Source organism: Coturnix japonica, chromosome W (genome assembly GCF_054131305.1).
Source record: "Coturnix japonica strain WE chromosome W, WE-NBRP24, whole genome shotgun sequence".
NCBI lineage: Eukaryota > Metazoa > Chordata > Aves > Galliformes > Phasianidae > Coturnix > Coturnix japonica.
In genome coordinates, this window is record NC_140701.1 from 13,319,038 (window position 1) to 13,334,282 (window position 15,245).

General features: G+C 46.7%; 2 protein-coding genes across 2 annotated transcripts in view; one reads left to right on the plus strand and one right to left on the minus strand.

The window, feature by feature from the left end:
- Positions 1–15,245, plus strand: part of LOC146754532 (uncharacterized) — a 336,576-nt gene that overhangs the window by 100,701 nt on the left and 220,630 nt on the right. The window lies entirely within an intron of this gene.
- Positions 2,131–15,245, minus strand: part of LOC146754534 (uncharacterized) — a 329,845-nt gene continuing 316,730 nt past the window's right edge. Inside the window, exon 3 of the mRNA XM_085527664.1 lies at positions 2,131–5,525. The gene's annotated coding sequence lies outside the window, so the exon portion shown is untranslated. The remainder of the gene's footprint in view (positions 5,526–15,245) is intronic.

The window sequence follows — 15,245 nt, forward strand, 5'->3', positions numbered from 1 at the left end:
TCTTGCTTGATTTGCTCAAAGGCCTGCTGCTGTTCAGGGCCCCACGCGAAGCTATTCTTCTTTCGGGTCACCTGATAGAGGGGGCTCACAATGAGGCTATAATTTGGGATATGCATCCTCCAGAAGCCTACCACACCCAGGAAGGACTGTGTCTCTTTTTTGTCAGTGGGCGCAGACATTGCAGTAATTTTGTTGATCACATCAGTTGGGATGTGGCGACGCCCATCTTGCCATTTCACCCCAAGAAACTGGATTTCTTGGGCAGGGCCCTTCACTTTGTCTCGCTTAATAGCGAAACCAGCAGACAGGAGGATCTGGATTATCCGTTCTCCTTTTTTAAAAACCTCCGTCGCTGTATCACCCCACACAACGATATCATCTATATACTGCAGGTGCTCTGGAGCACCGCCCTGTTCCAATGTGGCTTGGATCAGCCCATGGCAGATGGTCGGGCTGTGTTTCCACCTCTGGGGCAAACGATTCCAAGTGTACTGAACACCCCTCCAAGTAAAGGCAAACTGTGGCCTACACTCTGTGGCCAAAGGGACAGAGAAAAATGCATTGGCAATATCAATGGTGGCATACCATTTTGCCTCTTTCGATTCCAGTTCATACTGGAGTTCCAACATGTCTGGCACTGCAGCACTCAATGGGGGTGTGACCTCATTAAGGCCACGATAGTCCACTGTCAGCCTCCATTCTCCACTGGCTTTGCGCACTGGCCATATGGGGCTATTGAAGGGTGAATGGGTCTTACTAATTACTCCCTGACTTTCTAGTTGTTGAATGAGCTTATGGATAGGGAGCAAGGAATCCCTGTTAGTACGGTACTGTCGTCTGTGTACTGTTCTCGTGGCAATTGGTACCCGTTGTTCTTCCACCCGTAGTAACCCCACAGCAGACGGGTCCTCTGATAGGCCAGGCAAATCAGACAGCTGCTTAATATTGTCTGTTTCTATAGCAGCTATTCCAAAAGCCCATCTGTATCCTTTGGGGTCCTTGAAATGTCCCCTTCTTAGGTAATCTATTCCAAGTATGCAAGGAGCCCCCTGGCCAGTCACTATACGATGTTTCTGCCAGTCTCTACCAGTGAGGCTTATCTCGGCCTCCAGTACAGACAGTTCCTGCGAACCCCCAGTCACCCCATGTATATGTATCCGTTCTGTCCCTTCGAAACCTGAGGGTATCAGAGTGCACTGTGCACCAGTATCCACCAGTGCTTTATATTTTTGTGGTTCGGATGTGCCAGGCCACCGAATCCACACAGTCCAATACACTCTATTATCCCTCTTCCCCCCCTGGCTGAGGGCAGGGCCCCTCTATTGGTTGTCTGAGGCGGTAGAGGCAACCTCAGTAGTGGCTGACCTCTTTTGTAATTTTCTTACCCGTGCTCGCAGTACAAAATTGGGTTCGTCATGCCACTTCTTCATATCCTCTACATGGTCACGCAGGTACTTCCACATGGCACCACGTGACATAGGCTCACTGCGGTCCTCGGACAGGTGTGCGTTTGCGTCTGACAGCTGAGACTGCCACAGGTTCACTGTGGTTCCTTGCCGCAGACCAGCTCTTCTGCATGTTGTCCTGTCTTCTCTCCATTTGGTCCATTCTATCCACCATTTTACAGATGGCTGCGATGGTGGTACGGTGTGGCAGTAGTGAGTATTCGATATTTTGCAGTGAAAGGATGAGCTCAAAAATTTCAGGTCTCCTATCCAGCTCATCATACCTGTTAGAGTTCGTTAATAGTACACTGGAATACTTCCCTGGTGCTGACCGTATGAGTTTCTTGCATATTTCCGGAGTACCGCTCACCTTTTCTGGGTCATGGTAATCCTCTGGGTCCCCAGGGACAAACATGGGATCGAACAGCATTTCTGCCACAGCCATTTCTCTCAGGTACTGGATACCTTCCTCACCTGTACTCCATTTTTCCAGTACAGGCTCCAAATCACTTTTGAGAAGACCGGTTGCCTTTACAGCTGATAGAATCCTCTCCCAGAGATTGGCGACTCCAACGAGACATCTGCTGATCCCTCTGTTACCTCGATCTGGTAACCTGGAAAGTCAAGTCCCTTTGTGAATGTGTATCGACGGCCCCGACCAAGTCACAGCTGCTTGTTACACCAATATGGTCAGCGGTAAAATGGCGTTTATTGGAATGTGAGGGTCCCTTATATAGGTATCCAGTTTCATCCTTATCTTTTTTACATATGCATGACCCAGCAGGGGAGGGCCTATCACGTTACATGCCGAGGGTCCGATTACGCCTAATACAACATCTCCCTCTCCCCATGCTTAACAAAACCATGCCCCGTTACAATGCAAGCGCCGATCCTAATCCTAATATATAAAAGTGTTAGTACTTATATAAATTTTTGTGGTGAGTTATTTAAAAAGTGACGTAAACATGCAGAGGTATGTGGTGCAGCGTGTAATAATGTTAGTGGTTCTGTATTTAGTATTTTCAAGGCATCTTGGGCTATATTATACAGTTCATCCTTCTGCGCAAAGCTTCTCATATATCTGCTGGAACTCCATTTTCTCATTCAAAGTCCTTGCACCTGTGCCTCTTGAGCCAGCAGCAGGAAATCCATTGCAGCTCTATTCTGTAAAACAGCATGCCTGAAAGAAAAGTACTCAGCTTTCGATTAGTTTTCTGTTTCTCCCAGACCGCCCTTTTGGGTGATCACTGCATCAGATTTTACTTTTCTCGATGGGATCCATAAAATTTTTCCTGATTCTCTGTCCTTTACTGCGGCATAACCTCTTCGTTCAAAATGATTGATTGCATAATGTGCTGTGCCAATACTTCTGCCTGTTGGGCTACCAGGATCCTACCTCTGTGACCCTCCCCCTCCCCAAGGACACGTATCTTGTCCTTCAGGAGACGGTTGGTCCTTTCCACAATGCTTGTCCCTGGGAATTCCCAGGGATGCCCGTCGAGTGAGATATTCCCCAATGCTCCTTGAGTAGATCTCGAGATGAAGCACGAGCCATTGTCTGTCTTGATGTGTCGCAGCACACCAAGGACCACGATGGCAGTGGCCCAGTGTCGCTGAGCTGCAGGGGACTTAAATGTTAACATAACCATCACTCAATCAAAACCTTCACTGGTAATACACTAAACAGAAGATTACATGTAACGTCATAATTTTTTGAGTTGACATATACACACTCATTCCAGCATTCATTTTAGACAATTCTATAAATGAAAATTTCTAAGCTAATGTATTATTACTAATCGACAACTATGAGGTGGCAAACCACCAAAAGGAGAGAGAAGGAACACAGTAGTGGTGGATGCGATAGGCAGTGCCTGCAGGGCGTCCCCTGCTTCAAAGTGCACTTTGCCTTTCTCACCCATCACAGATTCTCTCCTGTGCAGGTTTTTTTTTTTTTTTTTTTTTTCACATGTACTCCATATATGCATGGCCAGTGCATGATACAGAGCCCAGGTGGAACACCTGCTCTTAAAAGATAACAAACCACTATATTAGATCTCTCTACAATACAAACTACTCAGAAAAGTTATTAACAGGTATAGTCACTTATTTCTATTGTTACTTGCTTCACCCTTAGCTTTCTTCTTTTTTCTTTTAATTGGTAAGCTTTTTCTTGTTGACCTACTCCTACTATAGTTACAAAAATCATCTATGGGTAGTATAGTAATTCTTGATGCAGTACAGAGTGAGATGCACCTGAAACTGTCAGAAAACAAATACCTTTGCACTGCTGTGTGCACATTGCATTCAGCCCACTACGGGCAAAACTCATCCTGGGATCTTCAGGACCTGCTCTAGTAAAGCTGCCACCGTTCCATCCAACTCCACCACAATTCCCCCTCCATACAATTTCAAGCTCCATCAACAAATTTGTCCAAGTCCCTACCCTAGTCCCCTAAATGTGTATATTATTGGGAGAAAATGAAGACATTCTTGCTCCGACTAGCAAGAGATACTTCTAATGTCTTGCTTTGTCCCCATTCGGAAGTAACGATTTGTTTACTTTCACAAGCGGCGGAGCCGAGGGGCAGGGGGGGAGTAAGCAGTGAGGGGGGGCAGCGCGGGGGTTTGCGTTCTCTTGCTGGCACTTAAACTTCTCTGGCTAGAGCAGATCACATTCAATATTTTAACTCACTGTTCTTCTGTAACCTTTTGCTGTTTTTTGTTTTTCACAATTCCACTACTCGTACCCTCAATTACACTTCCATGTAACATTAATAATTCCACTTCCATATAGCATTCATGTTTACACATCCCTATAACATTAACAGTTCCATATACCATTTGCATTTATACTTTCATATACCATAAACATTTAACAATCACAACGACAGTGACAATATGACAATAATCAATACAGTTTATCCTCAGCATTCTTCCTCTCCTCCAAGTTGTCAGCAGGAGTTTAACCGACTCCAACTCGGGCTGCCGTGGCTCGCTCGTCAGCTGGTCTTGTTTCTGCTTCAGAGGCTCCACTCGAGCCCGGGGCCCCCTGACCGGGCCCCCAATTAACGATAAAAAGGAATGCCTCCCTTATCTTTGACCAATCCGAGACTTGGTCGCTCTTGTTCTCCCCTCTCCCTCCCCCCAGGTAGAGCTGGACCAGTAGCCCACCCTCTTGGGGAAGGGTTATGATGATTAGGAACGCCTCTGCCTCCGCCCCCGCTGATGCGGATTGGCTTCCATCTTGGTTAGTCTTATCCACCCCGCCCCCCGGGGCGGAACCACACCCACAACACATCCCATCTCGAGGAAGGGACCCATCCTCCCGCCCCTGCTCACTCCCCTTCCCCACCCCCAAGGATGGGCGAAGGAACGCAGGTTGCTTTGGATACCGTGATGGGGCCTCCGAGGAAGGCTTCTGCTGGTCAAGAGATAAGGATGTGGAATGTGTGGAATGCTGCTGGACGGGGCCATCTGCTTGTTGTTCAGCCGGAGTGATGGGTGCGGTCGGGATGGCTCGCGCCACCTTGTCTTTGTCTTTCAAATCCTCACATCTGCAAGAGAAAAAGCCTCCCGACCCACATTCCGCCGTCCCAACCTGAGTTTCAGTCTTCCCCTCTTTCCGAGCCGTTTTCAATGCCCGTAGCACCAATGCCCACGTTTTGAGCTCAGAAGCTTTTTGCTCATTCATTGCGCGCTCAAAGAGCGAAAAAGTTAAAGAGTCCCACTTATTGTGATCCAAAATCACCCGAGGAGAGGAAAGCTCCCTCTCCTTTTCAAGACAACTGATGACGACTGCAATGTCCTTCTTAGAAGGCGTAGCTTTCCTACCATAGTAGGTTTTACAAAGTTGCAATACTACTCTAATGACGGAATACATTTACCCAGAGACCTGAAGTCTTCCTGGTCTTCTACGAACTATCGGCCGTAGGATAGGCGCAGCGCTGCATTCCCCTTTGCACCCCACCGAGAGTGCTTCCACGGGCTCGAACCGTGGATACCGCGTCCGTCAGCGCGGTTTTAGCCGTCGCACACTCACCTCCAGGACTTTGCCTCACACGGGGCACCATTTGTTACCTCGATCTGGTAACCTGGAAAGTCAAGTCCCTTTGTGAATGTGTATCGACGGCCCCGACCAAGTCACAGCTGCTTGTTACACCAATATGGTCAGCGGTAAAATGGCGTTTATTGGAATGTGAGGGTCCCTTATATAGGTATCCAGTTTCATCCTTATCTTTTTTACATATGCATGACCCAGCAGGGGAGGGCCTATCACGTTACATGCCGAGGGTCCGATTACGCCTAATACAACATCCCTCTATCAATAGATGAGTCTCGAGCGATGTTTCCTAATTGACGAGCCTCATCGCAGCTTAGAGACATGCAGGAGGCCCCATTGTCCCAACACCGGAGCAGCCAAGTGACAAGGCGTTCACCTGGGAGTCGGGCAAACTCCTTTCTCGCACTTTGGATTTCAGTAATTTTCAGAGGTTTACGAGTAGAGGAAGCAGTGACTTTTCCCTCATCATCACTATCTTCTCCGCGTCTGTTAGTCTTCTGAGTTGCCTTTCTCGGTGGTTTTGGGGAGGGTCCCTCACCAGGATCTTCCTCTACTTCCTCCATCCGTTCCAGACGTGAGGACACACGTTCCCATCTCTGGCCTTCCACTGGGGCGACTGACACTGATGCTGGTGCTTCCTGTGGTCGGCTGGGATTAACTTGTTGCCTTCCCCTTAGGGTTTGGATCTCATTCTCGAGACTCTCTATCTTTTTCATAAGCCATTCGATCTGAGATCCCCCTGATCTCCCACACTCACTCAGGGGTTCTATTAATTTCCCAGGGTCCCTCTGGTGTTCAGGGGTGAGATTACCTGATACTGGGGGTCCCGATGCTTCTGGCCCTTTTCCTGAGTCTCTCTGCACTATTCTTTGCAAGTCTCTCTGCAATTTATAGTAAACTATTACAATTAGAGAGACTAACAACACAGTATTCCAATTGACACCCCAGTCATACTTAAGGAATTCAGAGCATTCGTGAGCCAGTTCAAGCACGGTGCCTGTGATGTTCATTAGTCTGGAAAGGAGCCAGGCAGATATCTCTAACCCTGCCAGCCATCGGCTTAATAAATCTACCCCTACCCCCAACATCAGGAAGTCCTTAAGCCAGGACCACAGGAACCTAGGGACTATCAATCCTACATACAGGGCTGCTGAAAAAAACCTCCTAATTACTGCCCAAAACATTGCCCTGAGCTCTGCCCGCATCCTCCACCAAAAATGTCACGGGGTTCTCTCTAGAGCTCACTCCGGGACAGTGTGCACAAACCCAGGGCAGCAGGAACAAAAGCCCCCCCCCCTTTTCTCTCACGGCACGGTACGGTACGGCAAAGTGCGGCGTGGCCCGGCCCGGCCACGTGCGTTTCGGGAGAGGGGAAGGGAAGGGAGATTGCGATTAGGTCTAACAAAAAAAATGAGGGAGGAAAAAGGTGATCTGAGAACGAATGGCAGTTTAATAACCTAATAACACTAAACAACAACAAGAGAGTTTCAACAAAGAGAATACCAAGTCCCAAATCTCACCGATGGAGCTGTGGAAGGCAGGAAGCTCTGACCACGTTGTCTCCTCGCAGGGAGCCGGTCCAGCAACGCCGTCCCCTTCCTCACTTCCCTTCCGGTGCTCCACCCCACATGCCCATCAAGGCAGCCCACAGAAAAAAAAACTTGTCCCCTTTACTCCCATTATTAGCATGGTGTTCTGATGTGGAATACCAACACCAACCAAATTGCAAAACCATAACAAACTCACTCTGTACTGCATCAAGAATTACTACCTATAGATGATTTTTGTAAATGTAGTAGTAGGTCAACAAGAAAATTCTTACAAATTAAATAAAAAAAGAAGGGAGCTAAGGGTAAAGCAAGTAACAATGAGAATATGTGACTATAGCTGTAAATAACTTTTTCTGAGTAGTTTGTATTGTAGGGAGATCTAATATAGTGTTATGTTCTATTTTAAGAGCAGGTGTTCCACCTGGGTTCTGTATCATGCACTGGCCATGCATATATGGAGCACATGTGAAAAAAACCTTGCAATCTCTAGCAAGAATTAAAACAGGAGAGAATCTGTGATGGGTGAGAAAGGCAAAGTGCACTTTGAAGCAGGGGATGCCCTGCTGGCACTGCCTATCACATCTACCACTATTGTATTCCTTCTCTCTCCTTTTGATGGTTTGTCACCTCATAGTTGTCGATAAGTAATAATACATTAGCGTAGAAATTTCCATTTATAGAATTGTCTAAAATGAATGCTGGAATGAGTGTGTATATGTCAACTCAAAAAATTATGACCTTACATGTAACCTTATGTTTAGTGCGTTATCAGTCAAGGTTTTGATTGAGTGATGATGATTATGTTAACATTTAACTACCCTGCAGCTCAGCAACACTGGGCCACTGCCATCGCGGTCCTTGGTGTGCCGTGACACATCAAGACAGACAATGGTTCGTGCTTCATCTCGCGATCTACTCAAGAATGGCTCGAGCATTGAGGAATATCTCACTTGATTGGCATCCCTGGGAATTCCCAGGGACAAGCAATTGTGGAGAGGGCCAACTGTCTCCTGAAGGACAACATATGTGTCCTTGGGGAGGGGGAGGGTCACAGAGGTAGGATCCCGGTGGCCCAGCAGGCGGAAGTATTGGCACAGCACATTATGCAATCAATCATTTTGAACGAAGAGGTTATGCCACAGTAAAGGATAGTGAATCAGGAAAAATTTATGGGTCCCTTCGAGAAAAATAAAACCTGATATAGTGATCACCCAAAAGGGCGGTCTGGGAGAAATGGAAAACTAATTGAAAGTTGAGTACTTTTCTTTCAGGCATACTGTTTTACAGAATAGAGCTGCAGTAGATTTCCTGCTGCTGGCTCAAGGGTATGGGTGCAAGGACTTTGAAGGGTTGCTTACAACGTATAATGGAATGAGTGTTTAATGAGAAAAGGGAGTTCCAGCATATATACAAGAAGCTTTGAGCAGAAGGATGAACTGGATAATATGACCAAAGATGCCTTGGACATACTGATTAGAACACCACTAACATTGTTAGACATTGCACCACTTATCTCTGCATGCTTTGCAATCTGTATACCTCACATTATAGATAATCTGTGACAAAGTTTAAATTATATAAGGACTAATACTTCTATATATTAGGATTAGGATCGGCGCTTGCATTGTAATGGGGCATGGTTTTGTTAAGCATGGGGAGGGGGAGATGTTGTATTAGGCGTGCATGAACACTCAGGATGTAACGCGATAGGCCCTCCCCTGCTCGGTTATGCATATGTAGAAGGGGTTATGCATATGTAGAAGGGGTGTAGACGAAGTAGATAGCGGCTTATTTAAACCGCTAACACGCATAATAAAACGCCATTTAGCTATTCACCATGTTGTTGGTGTGAACGTGTAGTTAAATGGGCCCCGGCTGGACCAGGTCGGATTCGCGGAGGCTTAATGCTAGAATCCTGACGTGAAATGAACCACAAGTAACATGTGGGGGACCGCAATGTCATGGGATTTCACTCTTGAACACCTGTGGGATCCCAAAAAACTAAGCCAGTATTTGAGTCAGGGATGGTGCAGCCTAGATAGGTCTAAGGGGGTACTACTTATTTGGAGCTTGGCTTGTGCTTACCATGCTCTATATAACACTATTCTGGAAAGAGAGTTTCCAAGATAAGGTTCAAGCCAAAAAGGGAAATCCCCAAGTCAATTCTGATCAGTCACAGGAGGCACCAGTAACAATATCAGTTGCCCCTGTGGAAGGCAAGAAATGGAAATGGATGTTCTCAAGTTTAGAATGGAAAAAAAGAAGCAAAGGAGGAGGCAGCAGAAGATCCAGGTGATGGGTCTGGATCAGCACCAAGAAAAGCAAAAGGAAAAGTTAAGAGGCATGAAGAAGAGAGTGATGAGGAGGAAATCTCTATTACTATTTGTTGACCCCTGAAGATGACTGAAATCCAAGGCACAAGAAAGAGTTTACACGGCGCCAGAACAAATCTCTTGTTACCTGGTTGCTTCGCTATTGGGACAGCTGGGCTGGTAGCTTGTTTCTAGATGGTAACAAAGCTCGTTAACTTGGAGGCATTTTCAGAGACCAACTATTGACAGAGGGATGAACAGATGTATGGATGGTGCTGCCACCATCTGGGAGCAAATGTCAGTGGCTGTGTGGGCAAAGCTTCCCTTCAAAGACATTCTGAAGCCTCTGATGAAGAAGTGGGATACAATTGAAAAAGGCATCCAGTACTTGAGGGAAATAGCTGTGGTGGAAATGCTGTATAACCTTAATTTTGATCCTAGCAACCTTTGCCAAGAACATGATCCTTAGAGAGTGAGGATGACATATGACAGAAACTCACCAAAACAATACCAGAAAGGTACACCATTACTTGAGCAGCAACGATTCAAAGGTACGAGGAACAAGATGGAAGATCCCTAGTTTTCTAATTGGTTCTTACACTGCAAAACTTTGAACAGCAGTTACCTCCAACCCATGTCTCCATTTCAGCCATCTCAGAAGTAACGAACAGACTGTATGAAGTGGAAGAGCGAGTGTCTCAGTTCATTAATCATGATGATCCCCTATAGTATCAGAAGCAGCTAATGAAGGTCAATCCCCGTATGGGTCACCAGTTCTAATGAAGGAGCTGATCAAACTAGTCCAGTTAATTAAATGTGATGAAACCTCCTCCTCACCTGTACCATCAGAAATCTCAGCTATTAGACCCACATGCTTTCCAGCTCTAGCAAGGAACAACATTAATATTGCACCGCTTGTTTCCTTGTGGTGTTATCTACGTGACCACAGAGAAGACATGAAGAAGTGGCATGAGCAGCCTAATTCTGTACTACGAGCACGGGTGAGGGAACTACAAAACAGACGAACAACCTGTGGAGTTGCTCCAGTCATCGCATGTAATCAATGGAGGGGCCCTGCCCTCGGTCAGGGGAGGGAGAGGGATAATAGAGTTTATTGGATTGTGTGGATTCAATGGCCTGGCACATCAGAACCACAGAAATATAAGGCACTGGTGGATACCGGTGCGCAGTGCACTCTAATGCCCTCCAGTCATAAAGGGACAGAATCATTCCATATTTCTGGAGTGACTGGGGGCTCTCAAGTATTGACTGTGCTGGAGGCTGAAATAAGCCTCACTGGCAAAGACTGGCAAAAACACCCTATTGTGACTGGCCCAGGGGCTCCGTGTATACTGGGTATTGATTTCCTCAGGAGGGGGCATTTCAAGGATCCGAGGGGGTATCAATGGACCTTTGAAATAGCTGCTGTTGATATGGACAACATTAAGCAGCTGTCTGTTTTGCCTGGCCTGTCAGAGGAAAATCTGTTGTGGGGCTGATATGAGTAAAAGTGCAGCAGGTACCGGTTGCTACAAAGACAGTGCACGGATGGCAGTATAACACCAACAAGGATTCCTTGCTCCCCATTCATGATTTGATTCTCCAGTTGGAGAATCAGGGAGTGATCAGCAAAACTCACTCACCTTTTAACAGCCCCATATGGCCAGTGCGTAAAGCCAGTGGAGAATGGAGGCTGACAGTCAACTACTGTGGCCTGAATGAGGTCACACCCCCACTGAGTGCTGCTGTGCTAGACATGTTGGAACTCCAGTACGAGCTGGAGTCAAAAGCAGACAAATGGTATGCCACCATTGACACTGCCAATGTCTTCTTCTCCATTCCTTTGGCCACACTGAAGAGTGAGCAAAGACTAAAAATGGTGGTAAAGTAACACTTTGCTATAGAAAGGGAAAAGGGAACTTCACAGAAACCAAGACAAAGGGAAACTGGAGATAGTTTACATTTTAAAGGGCAGGGAAAAGGGGAATTACAGACACTTAGTCAAAAGAAAACCAGAGAAGAGGGCAATAAAGATAAGAAGAAACTGTCCAGAGACCTCTGACAAGAAGAAGGATTAGATACCCCCGGGCAAGATGATGCTGATGTGGGAGAACGATAGCAGCAGATAACACCAAGAAGAAAACAGAAGAAGAATTTCACCCCAAAACAACGGCAAGGGTCGCGGGGAATGGGGTCAGGGGGAATGAGGGAATGGGGTTGCGGGTTAGTAATGAATATGTAATCATACTGAGGAGGAGGCTATTGATTATGTATTAGCTTGACCTATATCTGTAACACACTTTTCTCCTTATGGTGTGCAAGTTTGGTGGAGCTATCCCCCTTGCACCCAGCGCTGCGCAACGCTGGAATAAACATACCTGCTTCATAACCCATCTCTGGATTATAGAGTTTGTTTCTGCAAGTCAGCAGAATGTAGGCCACAGTTTGCCTTCACCTGGAGGGGCTTTCAGTATACTTGGAACAGTTTGCCCCAGGGCTGGAAACACAGCCCAACCATTTGCCATGGGTTGGTCCAAACTGTATTGGAACAGGGTGGTGCTCCTGAACACCTGCAGTACATTGATGACATTGTCAGCCTTTCAGTACCTGAAGGGAACTTACTCCCAGGAAGGGAGTAAACTCTTCGAAAGGGCTGATAATAGCAGGACTAGGGGAAATGGTTTTAAGTTGAAGGAGGGAAGATTTAGGTTGGATGTTAGGGGAAAGTTCTTTACTAGAAGAGTGGTTAGGTCCTGGAGCAGGCTGCCCAGTGAGATTGTGGATGCCCCGTCCTTGGAGGTGTTCAAGGCCAGGTTGGACGGGGCCCTGGGCAACCTGATCTAGTAAAGGTGTATGTTTGGTGGCCCTGCTAGGCAGGGGGGTTGGAACTACATGATCCTTGAGGTCCCTTCCAACCCGGGTAATTCTGTGATTCTGTGATCTGTGATTGTTGTGTGGGGTGATACAACATAAGAAGTTTTCACAAAAGGAGAGCAGATAATCCAAATTCTTCTACAAGCTGGCTTTGCTATTAAGCGAAGCAAAGTAAAAGGGCCTGCCTAAGAAATTCTGTTCTTAGGTATAAAATGGCAGAATGGAAATAGCCACATCCCAACAGATGTGATCGACAAAATCACTGCCATGTCTCCACCCACTAGCAAGAAAGAGACACAGTCTTTCCTGGGTACAGTGGGCTTTTGGAGGATGCACATTCCAAACTACAGCCTCATTGTAAGCCCCCTTTATCAGGTAACGCGGAAGAAGAATGATTTTGCATGGGGCCCTGAGCAGCAGCAGGCTTTTGAACAGATTAAACAAGAGATAGCCCGTGCCATAGACCTGGGTCCAGTACGGACAGGACAGGATGTAAAGAACATCCTCTATACTGCTGCTGGAGAGAAAGGTCCCACCTGGAGTTTGTGGCAAAGAGCCTCAGGAGAGACCCAAGGCTGAACCCTGGGATTTTGGAGTCGAGCATATAAAGGGTCTGAAGAGCGCTACACTCCAACTGAGAAGGAGATCTTAGCCGTGTATGAGGGGGTTCGGGCTGCTTCCGAAGTAGTTGGGACTGAAACGCAGCTCCTTCTGGCACCTCGATTGCCAGTGCTGAACTGGATGTTTAAAGGGGAGGTTCCCTCCACCCATCATGCTACCGATGTCACCTGGAGCAAGTGGATTACGCTGATTACACAGCGAGCGCGAATGGGAAACCTCAATCGTCCAGGAATCCTACAGGTAATCATGGACTGGCCTGAAGATAAAAGGTTTGGAACATCACCAGCAGAAGAGGTATCACATGCTAAAGAGGCCCCACCATACAACGAATTACCAGAAAATGAAAAGAAATATGCCCTATTCACTGACGGATCATGTCGCATTGTAGGGAAGCATCGCAAATGGAAAGCTGCTGTATGGAGCCCCACACGACAGGTTGCAGAGGCCACTGAAGGTAAGGGAGAATCAAGTCAGTTTGCAGAGGTAAAAGCTGTCCAGCTGGCCTTAGATGTTGTTGAACGGGAGAGGTGGCCAATGCTGTATCTTTATACTGACTCATGGATGGTGGCAAATGCCTTATGGGGGTGGTTACAGCGGTGGGAACAAAATAATTGGCAACTGAGGGGTAAACCTGTTTGGGCCGCTGAACTATGGAAGGACATTTCTGCCCGAACAAATAATATGGTTGTAAAGGTGCGTCACGTGGATGCACATGTGCCCAAAAGTCGGGCTACTGAAGAACAACAAAACAATCTTCAGGTAGATTGATCTGCCAGAATTGAGGTGGCTCAAATTGACTTGGACTGGCAGAATAAGGGTGAACTATTTCTAGCTCAATGGGCCTATGAGACCTCAGGCCATCAAGGAAGAGGCGCAACATATAAGTTGGCCAGAAACCGAGGGGTGGACTTAACTATGGACACTATTGCGCAGATTATTCATGACTGTGAAACATGTGCCATAATTAAACAAGCCAAGAGGATGAGACTTCTCTGGGAGGAAGGGCAATGGCAAAAGTATAAATACAGGGAGGAGTCATGGTTTTGTAATTTTGTAATTTTGTTATCAGTATTCCACATCATTACATCATGTGAAGCATGGGTGATTTTGCTGAATGTGCAGTTCACAGAAGAATACTATATATCCCTGTGTGCCCGGGTGGCGCAAGTGGTAGGAATGATGCGTTGCAGCACCGGAGGCCCTGGGTTTGAATCCTTCCTGTGGCGCAAGTGGTAGAAGTGCCACTCTGCTACACAGGAGGCTCGAATCCCGGTGGGTTGGACTCGATCTCTAAGGTCCCTTCCAACCCGCACGAGACTATGATACTATGATACTATGATCCTAGAGAACATCACAGTCAGGGATAAGTCATGGGACCAGGACGCTATATAATCTTGTTCCCAGGCTGGAGTTCTCTCTCAGACTTCTCGGGGAGTCGGAATCGTTCCAGCCGTGTCGCCTAGAGTTCAAAGTAGGCCTCTCGGTTTTTGGGGACTCTCTCTGTTTCGTTCGATTTATTAGCCTCAATTTTATTATATTATATTGTGTTATCTTGTATTCCGATATCATATTTAGTAAAATAAGTTTTTCTCCTTAGATTGCTACTGTTTTTATCCCATTCCCCTTTTTTCCCTTTCTTTCCAGGCCCGGGGCGTCCCTAATGGGTGGCTCCCCTCTGTCACGGGCATAGGTAAAGCTAGGTAACCCGTGAGAAATATGTTCCCATATTCCCTGTAGACCAGATTCTCTCTTTTGTTGTTTGTAAGAGATGTAGTTAATCCAATCCACATTGTTGTTAATTGTCACCCACCAGAACAGTGATTCAAACCCTGCAGCAATTGTATTTCTCAACTTAAATTTATCAGAGACACCTCTGATCACTCCATTTGAATCTGTATCTATATACAGCATCATCAAATGAGAACCCTAAGCTCCTTTTGTTCCTTTAGGGGCTATGTGACATCCCCTTTGTGAATGCCAGGGTGAATGGTAGAACTCATTGAGCAAGTGCACAGGTACCTCACAGTGAGATGGGAGAGTGAACCGTAAGATCTTCCCACCCGCTGCAACACCACCAGAGGTCTGCTCTACAGATTCCCAATCTCAAATAGTTTCCTGCTGAGTCTTCCATAACATTCAGGGTCTCACTGCATAGGGAGAAATTCCCTATTGGACTGGTAGCTCTTACACCCTGCCTTGAGAGGCAAGCTGTATGGTTACCTGTGGCCATGGGGAATGCAGGAGGGCTTTTGACATACACATCAGGCATTGGAGAGAGCAGTAAAGATAGCGATTTACAGACTCTGTTTCCTCAGGTGGCTTTCTACTGATACAGGGCAATCATGCACCACATCCCTTGGGGGTCCTGGGTCCACTGCAG